General features: G+C 35.9%; 1 protein-coding gene across 6 annotated transcripts in view; it reads left to right on the top strand.

The window, feature by feature from the left end:
- Window positions 1-19,758, top strand: part of LOC145259781 (uncharacterized) — a 353,454-nt gene that overhangs the window by 234,237 nt on the left and 99,459 nt on the right. The window contains exon 1 of one of the 6 annotated variants that reach the window (XM_080117543.1): window positions 13,392-13,575. The exons of the other annotated variants lie outside the window; for them this stretch is intronic. The gene's annotated coding sequence lies outside the window, so the exon portion shown is untranslated. Of the gene's footprint in view, window positions 1-13,391; window positions 13,576-19,758 lie in introns of those variants that run through there. 6 annotated transcript variants of the gene reach the window in all.

The raw sequence follows: 19,758 nt of genomic DNA, 5'->3' as shown, positions 1-19,758 counted from the left end.
ATATGCAGTTTGGCAGAAAAGTAACTTATCTTGCCTTTGATAACATTTATTTGTTACATATTTGTTTTTTTGACAACTTTTTCGAATCTATGTGTACAGTAATACAAACCCCGAAAGGGTTAATAATCATGACTGCACGAATACCCTTGATAATCGCTCCAAAATCGAAAATTGAACAAAATGTTGATAGAACTTGACATTGTTGCACGATTGGTTACATTTATTGAAGGTGTTTCTACCAGTATTTTGTTTAATTTTCGATTTTTGAGCGATTATCACGGATCTTGTGCAATATTTATGGTCGCCATTTTTTCTGTTCTAAGTTAACAGCGGACGGTTTCTTTTGAACAGAAAAACTTTAAGATAAGTTTTAAACACAAACTCATCCAGGTAGGTAGAAGAGAGGCTTATTGCCTTTAGTAACATTTATGTATTGTATATTTATTTTGTTCACTCTCTTTTTTTTTTTTTTTAATTTTTTTGTCTTCATAAAAATGCCAGCCATCAAAATTTACGCATATTTATGCAGTAATTTTGTTATTACAATATTACGTGCAGGGTGCAGGGATTAGTTTGGAGAATCATCCCCAAATAATTATCAGTTCTGTTGGATTTTAATAGGAAGCGTTTTAGAAAAACGGTTGATATTTTTATATATTGACCCCAGGTATCAGAATTTTTGTAGGAATTTTTGACACCCCTAACACGAAACTGCGAATAAAATATAAAAAAAACTCGTAATTTCTCTTTTAAAAGTGGGTTGTTTATTTTCTTTATGGGTTATACTTCCAAAATAAACTATTAAAGTTGTTTTAAAAGTAATAGAAATATTTTATTTTTTAAAAAACAGTAATGAATTTTACGAACTCAATATTTTTCAATTTTTAAACTTTAAAAATCTATCAAAATTTTTCTATCGATTCTATTTTTACGATATTTTCAGGGTCAATGTGAAATTTTATGCTCTTTCCAATAAACCGAATATAATATTTTAGACAAACGTTTTTTTTTTTTAATTCACGCCCCCCCACCATTTTCAAGTGTCTATTAAAAAGTAAATAATTAATTTACTCACCAAAGTGTTATATATCACAAATTGAAGAGAAAAGGTCAATAAATAATATATTCAAATTTAAAACCAAAAAAGTAGTGTTTTTAGAAATTTACCTGTAAAGTCCGAAGTTTAAAACCTTTTTCTTTTTTTAAAAACCACGTTGTTTTTTTTTTTTTGTTTTTTTAATGATACCTTGGTTCTTGCTCCTTTAATTGAAAAAGAAATTAGGGCTTGAATTACATTTTTCGAGGAGTTATAAGCTTAGAAAGACGGGATGGAATTATTCAATATTTTTCACGAAATTTCTGACACACCTATGACCCCGGTCTCCAAACCGACTTTTAGCGAGAAGCCTATAAAACCACATTTAAAAATTTTTTTTTAATTGTCTTCCTTTGAAGATTGTAACGCTGGGTATGGGGCAGCCAAACCAGCTGCCAACATTGCCCTGCTTTTTATTGAAACCAACCGAGAGCTCTTTTTAGTATCCTCGTTGTTCCCTTAAGTGCAATTGTCTGGATCTCTTTTGCACTTGGTTCACCAGAAATATTAGTTAGGTAGGATTTCAGGTTTTTCTTCATAAGCCCTGTGGCACCTAAAACCACCCGAGTGGAAACTGGTGTGATTCTATAAAATTACCGAAAAATTGTGCTGAGTGCTCAATTATTGGGGAAGAGTCTAATATATTTATAAAATACGTGTTTCCTTGCCCAAAATGACAATTCTTATTTGCCTTGGTATCCAGTAATACAATCCTTAATTTATTATTAAAAAGCAAACAAACAAAAAAAAAAAAACAGTTGCATTTAGCTGTTGTCCGGGTGGGAACATAATGCTAGGTGGCTAGCTGAGAGTAAAATAATATTCAAAATATAAAATTAGAAGTAGTTACACAGACACAAGCCATCATAAAAAAATTATTTTCGAGAACAACTTGTGGCATTCTCTGGAGTCTGAGTGACAGCAAGTCTCTCCAGATTTCTAATACTCTCCACCTCTTTCGATAACCATTGCAGATGAATTTGCGTTATCGTAACAGTCGCTTACCATTGATTTCTCGTTGGCGGCGACCATTGGTCTTCACTGGAATTTGGGTGGCTAAAAGCCTCCCCAAGGTTCCAGTCCTATTTTTACTCATCCAGCGGAGGTCTGGCTAGTGCTTTCTCTCCTCGGTTTTCCATCCTCTTGGACCCTCCTCCTCTTCACTTACTTGGTGTGGCGTCTGTTTTTGATGACGCACAAACAAACAAAAAAAAAAATAAAAAATGAGGAAGGGGTGAAGCAAGGGCGCAGCGGAGGGAGGGGGGTTAACGTTCCATGTTTTATTTATGACTTTTAGTGAAAATTCAATTCATAGTAATTAAAAAAGAAATCAGTGTATTACGAAGTTTATTTCCTCCTCATGAGGGTAGACACGAGGTCAGGTGAGGTTTTGAAAAAACAAAACAAAACAAAAAAGAACACCTGCATTCTGACAAATGATTATGATAAATATCTGAGTGGTCCGTCTGTATTTCCCGGTAGATGCGCCTCAGGCGATTAGCAATAAAGCAGACATTTCTCAAAGAGAGAAGGTAAAATTTCTCTACCAAACTTTAGCTTCGATCCAAAGTACTTTCACGGAATGTGCTCTGATAAATTTACTTCCTTTTGTATCTCCTCAACCGCAAAATCCCACCCCTTCATTGTAGACCTGCCCCAGATACGGGGAAAAACTTTCTATTTTAGTAGCCTGTTTCCTGTGATTGCTTACCTTTGAAATTCCTTCGCTGCTCCCTGTTTCACCAAGTGTATCAGTCACCCTGCAGAAATTTGAATGTATATAAACAAATATTTTGCTGCACAATCATACATTTAAGATACCATTTCTAAATTTGGCCCCGGAGCATAGTAAACCCTTAATTCTTAGTGACAATCTGCCTTTTCTAACGTGAACTGAAGCTTCAGAAAAAAAAAAAAAAAAAATATCAAAACAAGTCAATGGCGAGCAATAACAGATAAAATTCAGGCTACAGGCGTGAACACACAAACACCGGTATTTCGTTTTAGAGGGATTGCTGAGTTTTCGCTGTATTATTTATTCACCTCCAAATACAATTTCCTACCATTACCACCGACATTTAACGTGGAGCCATGCTTTCGAGTGATCGTTTTCTTTTTTTTTTTTTTTTCATTTTGTTATTTTGTTTTTAAGTTGAATATTAGCAGTGCCACCTGGTGTTGCCGGAAGGGAGGATAAGTATAATGAAATTAGAGTTTGAAAAAAAAATATGTAACATCTTATTTTAACCCCCTACCCTACTACGCCTCTCTGTCTGTCTGTCTCTCTCTCTCTCTCTCTCTCTCTCTCTCTCTCTCTCTATCTCTCACACACACATACCTGGTTTAGTATATATAAAAAAAAGGAGCTTGCTGACTGTTCCAGAGTTATTGTGAAAGAACTGTAAGATTAAAAAAGAGAGAAAAAAACAGCCGCTGCTTGTATTTATTTGGCCCCAGGTTACCCAAGAAAATAAAATATAAAAAATATATTTTATTTGTGTTTATTACACAGCTTCTAAATCCGATAATGTAAGTTTTGTAACTGTATCATGCGTAGTTTCTGACTTTTGGTCGCTGGACTACACACAGAAACAGAAAAGGTAGCTTTACTTTCTTTCCTTTTTTAATTCTTAAATACAGTGTTAGTTATCACATCCATAGTGCTTAATGAAATTCTCGGTTCTTTCTGCATTCCAACCAGATCTGGCATAAATAAACTTCAATCTTTGTTTTATTCCAGTTTAATAATATTGGGAGAGGTCGGCTCATCAGTACATATAATCTTGAATGCAGTTCACACACACACACACACACCTTTGATTTTGATGCCCCTAAATTCGAAGCTATCTCTTTACAACCCTTCCTTTTCATAAATCAGAGTCCATTTTCTGTAGGCTGTTTTTGAATCCAGTCAACGACGGGTACCTTTGCTAGTATATATATAGCAAAAGTATCCGTCGTTGACTGGGTTAAAAAACAGCCTACAGAAAATGGACTAGGTTGTAAAGAGATAGCTTCGAATTCGGGGGTATCAAAATCAAAGCAAAATATGATGAAAGTAAAAATAAAATAGATAAACCCCATAATTTATTATACCATATCTGTTCACACTGAAACACTTATCACAATATTCTGTGGATCTATACTAAAAAACCTTGTTAAACTTTGTGACATATTTCCATTTTATGGAGGTCAGGCGCGAACGAACACCCCATAATTTTATCATACCATATTTCTTCAAACTGAAACATAATTATCAAAGTATACTTACGCAGATAGATATGAAAAATCTTTATTAAAGTTTGTGCCTATTTCCATTCTATGGAGGCCAGGCGCGAACGCAGCCCCTAAAATTTCATTATACCATCCCTATTTAAGTTAAAACATACTTATCAAAGTATTCTTATGTACATCTATATCAAAAACACTTGTAAATGTTTTTTTTTAATTTTTAAATTTTTTATTTCCATACTTTGTGGACCAGGAGTGAACGCAGATCCCACAATTTTAATGAACCACTGTTCTGCAGGATCAAACATACCCATTCCTGTGTCTCAATACATCTTCTATCATTATATGTAATCAGTTTTTTAAAATAGTCAACCATATAGGACCTTATTCGTGACCAGACACACACACGTTCAGCTTTATATTATATATATATATATATATATATATATATATATATATATATATATATATATATACACACACACACTCGCAACGATACCCGCGCTTCGCACAGGACTTTGCTGTATGCTCGGGTACCCACTTTACAGATACCTGAGCGTACAGGTAAGTCCCGACCATCAGCTTTGATTTTGACCTTGAAAAATATGTGCACCATCTGTAGGTTGGCCCAATGATGTGTGCTGCAGGAGAAGATATATACACATACGTTCCTTGACCGTAACCTTACAAAATAGTGTGCACCATCCCTTGGTGGTCCACCATCATTATGCCAGGTTTAGTGATGATCGGTCCAGCGATGTGGGTTGTAGGAGAGTTGCACACACACACACACACACACTACTTCATATATTTCGAATCTCGCTAGATTCAGAGCCACTCTGATGAGTCGTAGATGACGAAGCATGTGTCAGTGGATAAGTATATTTAAAAAAACACATGTATATAGCAAATGTTAAAAATCACGGCCAGACCAGAATGTAAGAAAAATTTTGTAGGTATTAAAAATGGTTTTATGCTATAGTATATTATTAAATGATGAATCATTTCAATTTTAAGTCCTTTTATTATTATGCATGTAAACTTAAGAAAAACATGCTTAAAATGTTTATTCAGATAATGTTAACACAAAAGCAAAATAAGATGGCGACCGAATTTGTTTTTCTGAGATCCCATAGTATCTGAGGAGTTACCACAGAGTGTCAAGGTGTATACTGTCGAAAGCCTTGAGGGAGTCTATGAAGTTGACATACAATGAGGAATTTCATTCCAGGGACTGCTCGACTATGATGCGTAGCATGACAATCTGGTCAGTACAGGATCTGTCCCACTGCGTCTCATCCTTTCCAACAGAATCTGATTGAACACCTTCCCTGATACTGAAAGGAGTGTAATGGCTCTATAGTTCTCAGAAAAACTGATGAGTATTATCAAGGAGCTGTATGAGGAAATGGCTTGTCAGGCCATACAGGGAGGACAGTTGACATGTCATTTCAACAGGACTGGCGTATGACAGAAATGCCTTCTGTCGGCATTCTTGTTTCTTCTCGCCATTAACTGGATGACGAGGCAGATGCGGAAGGACAGAGAGACAGCATCGAGTAGACCCTCTGAACTTAGCTGGATGACCTTGACTTCGCTGATTACCCTGCTCTGCTCTCCCACAAAGCAGCAACAGCTGCTAACAAGGCCTCTAGCCTAGCCACCCATGCCTCTCAAGTTGGCCTCCACATTCCCCCAACCGAGACCAAGGTCCTGAAAATCAACGCCTCCAGCAATGAGGTAGTGAAGTTAGGCAACAACAACTTGGAAGAGGTTGAGACCTTCACATACCTTGGGAATGTGATCAACCAGCAGAGAGGAACAGATGCAGACGTTAAGATCCACATTGGAAATGCAAGAGCATCGTTCATAGTCCTCAAAAACATCTGGCCATCCAACCTCATCACATCTCGCATCAAGATCTACTTGTTCAATTCCAACATCAAATCAGTCTTACTGTATGGAGCAGAAACGTGGAAAACAACAAAGACCAGCATCAGAAGAATGCAAACTTATCAACTCAGCATTTCAAAGAATGCTAAAGATCCACTGGCCAACTACCATTAGTAACACAGATCTCTGAGGAAGAACCAACCAAGTATCAGCAGAAGAGATTAGAAGAAAATGGCGATGAATTGGCCCACTCTGAGGAAACAACCAACAAACATCACACGCCAGGCTCTGACCTGGAACCCTCAAGGAAAGAGGAAAAGAGGTCGATCAAAGAACACCAGGAGAAGATACCTGGAGGCAGATGCCAAACAAACTAGCTACTCCTGGAGGTAGCTGAAGCAAATCATCCAGGACCGGGGACATTGGTTGGCTGTTATGGATTGCCTATGCCCCTCCAGGGGCTAAAGGCTGTGATGTGATGATGACCGAATTTGAACTGCTGGTGTGTGATTGGCTTATTCTGATAATATTTACACATTCCAAGTGTGCTTTTCTCAGTAACTGGCTAATAAACATATAGACCTAACATAATACACACAGTTTCAAATTTATAAATAATAACGGTTGCCTCGCCAAACTCTGTCCATTCTGATTGGCTAAGCTCTGATAATTCTCATATTCTGGAATCCAATTCTACACTACATAAACGAACGGTTACTAAAATTACAATATGGCATCACTAACAGACATATTACTTTGCACAGCATAAAGTTCGTTACATGCTTAGGTCATTACTGTCTTGCGCGCGTGTGTGTGTGTTGCACTTCACAATTCACTTGGTGTTTGCTATGAACATTAAAAAGTTTCAAAATATCGTGTATCCACAAGTATTGAGAACATAAACCAAAAAAACATGCATTGCGAATGGTTCTTATTATAGTCTGTGCATGCGTGTGTTTGTGTGCGTGTGTAGAAAGTAAAAAACTTTTGTTGTTAACTCAATTGCTAAAAAATTAATGTATATAAGCATTACAGAATGCAGCTTTTCATGAGAAAAATAAATATATATATATATATATATATATATATATATATATATATATATATATATACTCAATAAATTGACATTAGTTTTATTTTTTTTTATGGTATTTCTATTCAAACAAACTGAGCCACAGCAATGTGTGGCCAGGTACAGCTAGTAATATATAAAGAAAAACAAAAACATAAAACTATTTTTAATGCTTATATACAGAATTTTTTCTTGCATTTAGCTCTGATCACGATCTTTAACATTTGTCATCATATAAAAAGTGACCTTGTCTGTCTGCAAAACTGTCACTACTAAACTTTATTAATTTTTTTGTCTAAAGATTTGATATTTGATATATAGGGTATTTAGACCCCTTGAACAAATTTTATTTTGGTTTTAGCTAATAAGAATAGCTGCTAAGGAGTCAAAATTGAAAAAAATTGGAACTTGGCAGTCGTAAGTCGACTAAATATGTACCTTCTATGCATGCACAAATATGCATTTAGAAGGTAAAGTCTGGTAATTTTTAAAGTTCTGATATCCATCTGTTAACTCATATTCTAAGAAATAAGGCTGAATGGTTTTGTTTTTTATTTTTCCATTCTAGGTAATGGCACTTAAGTTTTTTTTGTTTTTTTTTAACTTTTGAAATCACTACTACATATTGGGTACAATATAATAATCAATAGAGAATCAGGTCTGTAATAATAAATATAACATTTTACTTCAGTCGAAGTTCTCAGAAATCAAGGGGCCCACTACCTGAGATTAACACTTGAACTCTATATATGATATACATAGATATTCAAATGTTCTATTAAACTTCCTTATATCTCAAACACTGAATTAGTAAAGAAATTGAGAACATAATTTTCCTCTCCCCAATTAACCATTTTCATACGTTGTAGTGTCTTGGTCTTACTGGATTCCAGGACAAGAATTTATCTAGTTTGGTAGTGTATCCAGCTTCGTGCTATTACTTGAGGTAACATCACTTGGAAAAGGTGCACCATTCCTCGTAAAAGCTAATGTAAGTTAGCCATAGTGAGAAGATCTTATTTGGGGGTGCGAATACAAAATGTGATTTTGAATATTTAGTCAGGATTAACTTCTAAGGAAAAGTATCCTCATGCCAGGCTGTTCTGGCAAACCCCTGTACAGAGAGACCTTAGGCACTCGAGGATAGTGTCTAGTAGGCATTCAAGTTCTCTCCAATATATAACATTTGGATATAAAATATAACGTGAATAAATTTAAATATGATATAGAAGTGTATTTTACAACCGGGTAACACCGAGCAACCTGCTAGTGTATTATAGACGTTTTATTTATATTCAAATAAACAATATTTAATGTCACTACACAATTACGATCATGTTTTGGTCCAATTGGTTATCATAGTGACCAACTAACACATCAGGTGACAGGAAAAGATTTTTTTTCTTTTTTGTTTTTTGAACATGACTTTGTAAAAAAAGATGAAAACTTTTTCTGTCGTCTGATTACTATTATAACCAATTGGTCTGAAACCCGATTTTAATTGTGTAGCGACATGAAGATAATGTTTTTTTTTTTTTTTAATTTTTTTTTTTTTTTTATTACATTTTCAACCCAAACAAGGCACATTGCCACTTTGGTGTAGGGGGCTACTATCAGGGGAAACAACTACTGGGGTACTATGTAGGGATTTGGGCAGCAAGATGTTGGTTCACGTTGCACTTGAACTTCTGCATGTCAGTACAGTTGGGGAAGCAGTGACCTGGAATGGAATTCCAAAGTCTAGCGGTTCTGGGGAAGAAACTACCGGAGTAGAAAGATCTTTTACATCTAGGGATCTCTATAGTGTGGGGGTGGGATTTTGTAGCTTGTCGGGTCTGTCGAGGGTGTTCACGTCGTGGGGGCACAAGTGCTTGCAGTTCATCAGAGCATTCTCCATTAAAATACTTGTAGAACAAGCAGAGGGATGCAACGTTTTGTCAGTGGGACAGAGGCTGAAGCTTAGATGCCAGTTCAGGGCCTATCAGATTTGCGACTCTCTTTTGAACCCTGTCAAGGAGCGAGAGACTAGTAGCTGATGCACCAGCCCAAATATGACAGCAATACTCCATACATGGGTGAATGGTTGCCTTATAGAGGTACAGGATACTTTCGGGTGTTAGTAGTTTTCTAGCATGGTAGAGAGAGCCCACCTTCCTCGCAGCGGCCCTGGCAATGCCCTCGATGTAATTGTTCCAACTCATGTTTCCTGTGAACGTTAGGCCAAGGAGCTTGAAAGACGTACTCTCAGATAAAGAGTCGTTGGCCATTGCTATAGGTGGTAGAGAGGGTTTCTTGAAATTATTGAATGAAACCAGTTTAGTCTTGGCGGCATTGAATGTGACCATCCATTTTTGTCCCCATTCCACTACTGATTGGAGGTCATCCTCTAGTGTTTTTGCCATTACTTTAGATATATGCTCATTTGTTTTCCTGTCGTGCCTGCAATAGAGTGTGGTGTCATCAGCATATATACCCATCTCAGCGGAATTTTGTCGGGGAGGTCATTTATGAATATCAGGAACAGTAGAGGTCCAAGGATAGATCCCTGGGGCACTCCCGCATTTATATCATATTGTTTAGATGTATGACCGTCGAGGACAACCTGGATTTTTCTCTTATCTAAGAAGGATTTAATTATGTTAAGTATTCTACCAGTGATACCGTATGATCTAATCTTCCTGAGGAGACCTTCATGCCATACCCTGTCAAAAGCCTTAGATATATCTAGAGCTACCGCTCTGCCCTCTCCCGCTTTGTCCAGTGAATGGTATATGCGTTCAGAGATTACAGCGAGGATGTCTGCCGTGGAATGGGCTTGTCTAAATCCATATTGTTGGTCGGTCAGAAGTTTAGCATCTGTAAGGTGCTGGACTAGAGCATGGTTAATTAAGGTCTCAAATATTTTGGCAAAAAGTAGGAGGAGGCTAATAGGGCGATAATTTAATGGGTCAGTTCTTTCGCCAGAATTCTTGAATACTGGTACTACAGAAGCAGTTTTTCAACAGCCCGGAAAGCAAGATTCATTAAGGCATTTGTTGTAGAGTTTGGAGAGAACTGAAGCTACTCCGGCTGAGCACTTTTTTAATAGCACAGCTGGGATGAGATCAGGTCCACATGCTTTTGAAGTGTCAAGTTTTTTATGATAGCATGCACCTGAGCAGGGGTGATTTTCAGATCGTCTAGCGTGGCGTCTGTCCGCATAGGAAATTGAGGTAGGGGGTGGTTGGAAGGGTCCAGTGTGGAGTTTGAGGCAAACCGACTGGCAAGCATGTTAGCCTTTTCGGTTGCTGAGCAAACAACCTCGTGATTGTTGGTTAGTAGGGGAATTGTTGATTGCCCATTATTTACTACACTGTTGTAGATTTTCCAGAAGTCACGAGTTCCTAGTTTTTGTGCTTCGATGCGTTTTTTAGTGGTTTCCGTAAATTCCCTCTTAGCTGTCGCTATTTCTTTCTTAACGTTACTTCTAGCTTCTATGTACTTCTGTCTGTTTAAACTGGACTTATGTCGGTTAAACCTGCGGAATGCATGCTGCCTTTGAGCAATGGCAGTTGCGCAAGTTGAAGTAAACCATTGGGGAGAGTGGGGCTTGCTATAGAATTTCTGCATGAGAACATGCGCTTCGATTGCAGTTTTGAACCATTCAGTGGTCTCGTTTGCACACTGTTCAGCAGGAAGAGAAAAAATATTTCCCCATGGGGCGTCTCTGATAAGATCTCTGATGGCTTCCCAGTCAGCCTTTTTATAATATTTCGTTGTTTTGAGCACTGGCTCTTCAGTTTTGGGTCTAGAGTTTAGGGCGATTTCAATTTATTTGAATATAAATAAACATACACCTTGCTCTATATTATTGAGCACTATTATATAAACCCCGTTAAATTCATTGGTTTCTATCTTTGAATATTCAGGGTGTCTCACATCATCTCGGTTTTCGTAAAAAAAGTATAAATAATATCTATTTTCTTGTTCATTAGCTCGACAGACAGACAATTATTGTCCATAACAGATTTGAGATGTTCACAAAGAATAAAACTTAAGTGGGACAGATCTGGTGATTGGGGTGGCCACTCCATGGAGATGACCGTATGGTATGCAACTTTTGGGACTCTGTTTGTTTGTATATATATATATATATATATATATATATATATATATATATATATATATATATATATATATATGTGTGTATACGTGTGTGTGTGTATGTATATATATATTGGGATGTGTGTGTGTGTGTGTGTGTGTATATATATATATATATATATATATATATATACACACACATATTAGTTGGTTCGTTACTACTATGCTTTTATTATTCCTAACTAGCAGTTTTCACACTAGTCATCATCAAAGGTTTCTCTTTGAGAACAACCTGTGGTGCTCCCTGGAGTCTGAATAACAGCAAGTCTCCTCAGATTTCTAGTACTCGTCACCTCTTTTGATGACCTTAGCAAATGAATTTGCATTACTGCAACAGTCGTTTACCATTGATTTCTCATTAGCAGCGACCATTGGTCTTCACTGGAATTTGGATGACAATGTCTCCCCAAGGCCTCTGTCCTCTTCGCACTCATCCAGCGGAGGTCTGGTTAGTGCTTTCTCTTCTCAATCTTTCCATCCTTCTTGACCGTCCTCGACTATTTGGTGTGGTGTCAGTTGATGCTGATATTTCCTTTTTTAGGAGGGTGGGGGTAGCTTAAAATTATATAGCTTCAGTTTTCTTGATACAATGTGATGTTTTTTTGTGTTTGACGTCTGTTGCGATTTCAATGTGTCTGGTTAGCACCAGTAGCTCATGTGCATTAGTTTCTGCATTCAAGGGTTTTCCTTAATATTTCTGCCGTTTTTGTTATTGTTATCCGTTGTATCTTCTCAGCCATTATTATTATTTTACCGTTTTTGTTTTTACCATTAAAGAAGACACAATAAATGCTAATCATGTGATTAGCCTTCCACCCCTCTGTTGGGGACACATTTTTTTCTTCACCCCCTCCCCTAACATCGTTGTTATTATCTACATGAGACTAGTCTAATTACCTACATACGACACCTGCTATGTAAGCCGATACTGCTGCATATCTAAATCATATACCATCATTTGTCCCTACCTAATAATCACCTACCTACTGGCATCCAGTGTTATCTCTTGAATTCCATGAAATTTCTAAGGGTATGTTGGTTCGTCTTGACGGATGTATGAACCTTTCCTCTTTTATAATCTATACATTTCAAGAGATTTAAGTTTTTTTTTTTACAAGAAGTGAACTGTTTGTCTTGTAAAATAAATCTTGAAAACTGTTTGTCGAATGTAATTTAGAGCATTTTTGAATGTTCTCTTTTTACATAACATTTCATTGACTTCTTTCTTTGGAGAAGCGCTGCATTTTGAAATTGCTACTATTAGTTCCTTTTTCACAGCATTACAACAATGATCAGCATAATCACGTTGACACACTGGTTCTTGCCAGATCACCAAAGTTAAGCAATGTTGAGTCTGGCTAGTACCAGATGGGTGACCATTTAGGAATTTTAGGCACTGTATGTGCTCTCCGCTCATCTCGGCATTGTTTCCAGTCATCCTGCACCTCATCTTGCCACTGGTATGCAACAATGTTGACTCGGGAGAAGCATGGTTGGAGACTGCGCAACTCTTGCCACATAAATTTCATGTGCAGGCACTCTTACAGTGAGTATCCATAGTCTGTCAAGACTGAAGGAAGCCACAACAATGAACACATATTATAATAATAAGGATATTTGAAAACGAGAATACATCAAAGGAAGATTACTCTCATATTTTTTTACCCAGGGTTGCCAGATTGACCTTTTTAAAGCCAAATTTTGTAAATTTGGCCTTTTTATTTATTTTTTTATTTATTTCTTTTTCTTTTTGAAAGCAGTTTGGCCTTCAAAAATTGTATCTGGCCTTTTTTAATGGCGTAATGTACAGACTAACTAAGGAAAGAAGCAAAATCTTATATAGATATTCAACAACAAGGCTATATATCAAAATCCGGTCACAAAGAAGTAATAAAGAGACTGACTTTATTTTATATATTAAATAATAATAATAATGACAATGCTGGTTGTTTATTTGTGGACATTATAAAATTAAAATTGATTTTGAAGCCGACAGTCATAAAGTTATTTCTAGATAGAACAGCAAATTACAGGTCAAAGTCTAGTATTATGATCCACTTTACGACCTGTGACCCGTGGAGTCAACGTTGGTACTTTTTATATTAATGTACGCATTTAGCAGCTTTAACCAGTTTTGAAGGTAAATAAATATTTTTTTCATTTATTTGTTATCACTAGTAGTTCATGTATCTTTCTATGTGATTATTTATTAGTAAAAAAAAAAGACAGTGTTCCCTGGAGTCTGAGTGACAAGTTTTCCCAGATTTCCAGTTCTCATTTCAATCCCCATTGCAACTCTTGTGTTTTCGTACCAGCAGTTTATTATTGGGTTCCCGCTGATGACTCTTGATAACTTTCTCTAAACTTGGAGTGGCAATGTTCCAGAGCTCTCCATGCCCTCTCAGTTAAGATCAGTTTGTTACTTTTGAAATAGTCTATCATATTTTAAGTTTGAAATAACATTTTCTTTGGTCTGTTATTTTATATTTAAAATAACATTTTTCTTGTTCTGTCACATTTAAGCATTTTTCTCATGAATGCACGTGTATTCAATGGCTGTGTCTGAACTAAAATGTACCCAAGCAATTCTTTTAGGGGCTCTGTCTGTCCTTTTTTGGGATAACTCTGGTTGTCCCCTTAGGGGTCATTATAGGGGTAAAATTGCCATCAAATCATTCGTTCGTTCGTTTGTTCGCACTTTTCTCAATAATCACTCTTTGGATTTAAAAAAAAAATTGCACAAACATTAGTTATGGTGGAAGTTAATTTTTCACTTGTAGAAGGGAACCTTGCATGCTCGGCTTGTTCTTTAATTAGAGCTTCAGGTCAGTTAACATTTAACAGATTGCATGAGTATGAACTTTAAAGGTCCACTGGTTATACTAGATAGATGTGGGGTGTTATGTACATGTTCAAGAACAGCGTTAGAAACTAATTGGGGTTCAAGAGGTCAGTTTTTGCGCTGGTGGGAACATAAAATGGAAGTAAAATAATATGTGAGTCATGTGATGATTTTTTTTTTTCATTCCAACCAAGACATATCGCCACTTGTACGGGTTTGGAAGGGGCTATTATTTGGGATCATATCTTACATGTGACTGTGGGGAGTTGAACAACAGCATATTTGTTCACATTGCATTTAAGCTTTTGTAGGTTAGAGAAGCAGGAAACAGAAAGGGAATTGCAAAATCTAACAGTTTGACGTAATAAGCTATTAGAGTAGAAGACTTTCTGGGACTTCAACAGTGAAGAGGTGGGATTTTGTTGGTTATTGAGTTAGTTGGGAATATGTTAGTCGTTCCCTCTCGATGTGATGGACCCACAGACTTCGCCAGGTCACCTATCTAGAAGAAGGAAAACTTTGATGTAAAACCTCTGCTAATGACCTCACACGTCATGCCAATTTTAAATCCTGCAGGAACTAGTTGAAAGGAATCTTTTTTGTAAATATAGCAGCATAAATTTGCCCTCTTTTCTATCTAATTCTGTTGCTCCTTTAAACAGGACCTTCATTCAGTCTCAAGAGACAATAAATGCCTTCTGTAAATGTGGCCTACACCTGTAATTATGAAGCTAGGGTTGCACAGTCTCCAACCACACCTTTTCTGGATTGGCACCGTTTGATTTCAGAGGTAAGGAGAAATACAAAACAGCTGTAAACAATGCCGAGATAAACAGAGCCCATACAGCGCCTGATATTCCCAAATTGTCACCCATTTAGTACTGACCAAACTTAACATTGCTGATCTAACAGGAATCGATGCGTAAACATGATTATGCTGTATATGATGCGCCCTGAAATCGCAATGTTTAAAGATCGAAGAAAGGATAAGATTTCTTTTTAAAATCGTTTTGGAGTATTGTTTAATTTTTTTTTTTTTTTTTGCACAGACTACCAGTGGTCTGTGGCCCACAGGTTGTATATCCACTGACATGACAGAACTAAACCTTTGAGAAAGCAAAAGAATAAAAGTAAGAGCAAGAAGAAAGCTAGGAGAAGGGAAGAGAATCGAAAGTGAAATGTGTAGGTCATAATCCGGTGAAGAGAGGAGGAAAGGATTAAAGGATTGGAATGAACTACTGGAAGATAAATACGAAACAAATGAAAGTTTGAACAATAAAATATTAAACCATGTAAAATTAAATTTTTTTTTTTTTCTTTTTCTTTAGGTGCTTGTGCAAAATAATGAATTTTGAAACAAATTCGTTTCAGGTTGAAATATTATTCACACTAGCAGGGAGACCCGACGTTGTCCGGGATTGAATAAGGATCAACAAATGTCCCACACATCCTTATTTTTGTCATCGAAATCGATAAAATCGCCCATTTTTTAAAAATTGAATTAATTGATTGTCTGCTCTAGTTATGAACCCCCTTCCCTCATAGTGTATCGGGAGATAACTTCACATGCCTACTACTTCCAGTGACTTAGTCCACAATACATTGTAATCTACATTGCACTGTAGAGAATCTAGTGTTTTTATAAAATTATCTATGAATAATGGTTTCACTTAAAGTTTAAAATGCAAGAGTCAAGTATCATGGTTCAATTGTTGTGCTCTAAACAGAACCATTGATTTCAAATACGTCCTTGTCTTATCACAGAACCAAATGTTGATTTTTATGAAATTATTTTTACATAATCACTTGAATTAAAGTTAAACGTACAAAAGTCAAGTATCATGGTTCAATTGTTCACTAGGAAGAAACCTTCCTTTTGAACGCACCCCTGTCTTATAAAACAATGTACAGTTGATTTTATAGGCTGGGCCTTTCTGCTTGTGCGATAATAAAACTCCTTAGATGCATTTGTGATTTTAGGTTGTATAAAAGTGTTAACTTTAGTCAAAATTGAACTTTCTTCTTTGATCACATTTTTTGATTATCGATTTTCGATACTAATCAGATGCATTCCTATACAAAACCTACATAAGAACACTCCCAAACACATCAAGTATCTTTGGGTAAAATTTAAAAAAATCAGCCCAGCTGTTTCCGAATCCCTGAGGAACAAACTCACACACACGTAGTTCCTTTTATATAATAGCAGGGAGTGAGATATTTACATACGGGGTAGAACGATAAAGTTGTCACCTTAAAGAAAACAACACTACAGCTTTATTTTAAAACTTTTATTGAAAAAATCAATTCAAGTAACTTGATTATATAGTAGAGCTGACGTCTATTCAATGTAGCCGCCGTCAGCCTCAATCACTATGCTGATACGAGTCCGAAACGGGCAGAGTGCTTTTTCTACAAACGCCGGTGGGAGCTCAACGAATATTGGCGATCAGGCTGGCTTTAGTGTTGTTGATGTTCTCAACGTATGAATAGTCCAGCAGGTTCAGGTTGGGGAAGTGGGGGGGGGGCAGTCCTGCTGCCACACCCAGGGTCTGCCAGCGGCCACCTGATTGCACCAGAGGATCACCACGCACTTCAGCACATCCAGGTACACTTTGGTGTTGACTTTCAAGCCGATTTTTAAGATGTGAGATGACATGGTATGGCCCTCACTTAAAACCACACCAAAGACCATAACATTGGTCGGAAACTTTGTTTTTATCACCCTGGACATGTGCCTGTTATTCATGGCAATCCAACGATGCATTTTGAAGGTGCTAGCAATAGTCCTGTTGTCATAACTTGGATCAGTAAAGAGCACGAGTTGTACAGAGGCGCATCTCCGATCTCCCTCATTGAACATTGTGTTACTTTCAGACATCATAGAAGGTTCCTATCGCTCTTGGGGTTTGTACACAACTGACCAACTAGTAGCTGGTCTGCAACAAAAAAGAAAACCGGTTTTCATCAAATGGAAATGGAATCATGTCGTCTTTTCTAATGCGACAGCTTTATCGTTCCACCTTGTATTATGTCGAAATCAGTATAAATTTAAAAAAATAATATAAAGAAAGTATCCAGTTAAAGATGTGCTAGATCTATTTTCAGGAAAAATCATAGAGACGAATGGTCGGACATTATTTTTGACGGCGAATTCCAAGGAAAGCAAGAGAGATAAGTCAGTTTATCATATTGAATTGATCGCACAACTGTTTCACTTTAAAACAGAATAAAACTTGATAATTTAGTAAATTCTATTTTTACTTGTAATTATTTTTCTACTGGATCATTTTTCATTAATTTTTTTCAATTCATACAAATTTTGACAGAAGTACGTAATGTTTTCATCTGAAATGCGTTTAAAATCCACTATTCTGCACAAGCACTTTTTTTTTTTTTTTATCCAATATGGCGGCTTTGGTGTCGATGCTATAAATAACTTATATTGTATCATGTGTAAAAGCTATTTCGATCTAATAAAAATATCGGAATTCGAATATTTTTGAGAAGATGAATTCATACGAGTTTTGTTGACCACAAATGTTTACAACAGATTCAGTGAATTTTTTTAGCCAATTCGGCGTTATTTTAATTTTATTTTTTTAATTTTATTTTTTTAATTTTATTTTTTTAATTTTATTTTTTTAATTTTATTTTCACTTCTACCAGTATTTCGGCCTTTGCACTTTCCGGCTTTCTCCAGATACCTATAATCATCAGTACACTATTTAACCCTCCTTTTAAATCCTCCCTCTCTTTCTCTGTCACATTCACTCTCCCTTACATTATCCCTCAATATTCCTCTTCTCCCTATGTTTTTCGCTCCGTATGTCTCCTTCTCTTTGTCACTTTCTCTACCTCTCTTTTCTTTCTTTCTTTCTCTCTCTCTCTCTTTCTCTATCTTTTTATCTTGTTTTCCCTATCTTTTTATCTTGTTTTCCCTATCTCTTTACTCGCTTTTCTCCACCTCTCCCTCTTTCTCCACCTCTCCCTCTTTCTCCACCTCTCCCTCTTTCTCCACCTCTCTCTCTTTCCCCATCTCTTCCCACTCTCTCGCTTCACTCTTTTCTTCTTAACGTCCTTTTCTATCTGCCCCCTCCTTCATATGCAATATCAAAATTGAGATGTGTCATCATCAATCCAGAGAAATAACATCAATTTTCTTCTTACCCTCACCTACACCCACAACCCCAAGAAACATTAAAATCTTCGCCAGATGTAAAAAAATTTTTTCCATTCTAGAAATGCTTTCAAATATAAACAATTCATGGATGTGTATTAAAAGCTTTGGATTCTTTTCATTTTTTTTTTTATCAAGTGCCCTGGAATTTATTAGAACAGTAACAACAAACATCCCCTCCCTCTCCGGTCACACCCAACTTCCTCCTCCTCCTCTTTTGACCCTTTCTCTAAGTGTTCCAATTTACCGTTCCAACCCCCCCTCCGCTCATATTTTCGGCAAAACGATATCTAAAAAAAACAAAACAAAAAAAAACTATATTTATAATCACTTCAGTCTCTTAAGAGGATTTTTTTTTTTTTATAGAGTCTGATATTTTATTACGATTTCTAAATCCAAAAAGGAAATTAGTGAATGGCCTAATGGTTAGCGTTGCGGTCTGAGGAGTTGGCTATTCTGAGTTCAATTCGAATCATGTTAGTTATTTATGGACTGATACTTTCAAGAAAATTATGAATCTCTGTTGCATTACCACCCATTCAAACGAAGATCTAACACTTTATACGTTATCTATTATATAAAAGGCAGACACTCACAAAGTTGGTATGTTCTTGATTAGCGTTGCTCTGTATGAATAATATCTAAAATTAAAAATAAAAATTAATTCTTTAAAGGTCAAGTGGGCCAGTTTTCATAAAAGGGGCGAGCGGTTTTTCAACCATTGCATTCAGCCATATTATGTGCTAAAGGGAGTATAATCATATATTATATATTATAGTATATAATAATGTATTATGTAATATTATGTATTATAGCATATAATAATGTATTATGTAATATTATGTATTATAGCATATAATAATATATTATGTAATATTATGTATTATAGTATATAATAATGTATTATGTAATATTATGTATTATAGTATATAATAATGTATTATAGTATATAATAATGTAATATTATGTATTATAGTATATACTAATGTATTATGTAATATTATGTATTATAGTATATAATAATGTATTATGTAATATTATGTATTATAGTATATAATAATGTATTATGTAATATTATGTACTAAAGGGATCCTGATTATTTTATCAAGGAGTTATTTCTTTTATGCCAACTCCTTGTTCAAAGAATCTATATAAAGGAGGTTATGGAGAGGCAGTCATTAGTTTTTTTTTTTTTTTCATTTCCAAACAACTTATTTTACTTAAACAATATTTTAGTGAAAAAACACAAAACATAAAAAGAAATTTTGTATTTTAAATGGCGATTCATTTAATATTAAATA

This window comes from Euprymna scolopes, chromosome 35 (assembly GCF_053919585.1).
Source record: "Euprymna scolopes isolate OS-2025 chromosome 35, ASM5391958v1, whole genome shotgun sequence".
Classification (NCBI taxonomy): Eukaryota; Metazoa; Mollusca; class Cephalopoda; order Sepiida; family Sepiolidae; genus Euprymna; species Euprymna scolopes.
This window is presented reverse-complemented; position numbering and strand designations above follow the sequence as displayed.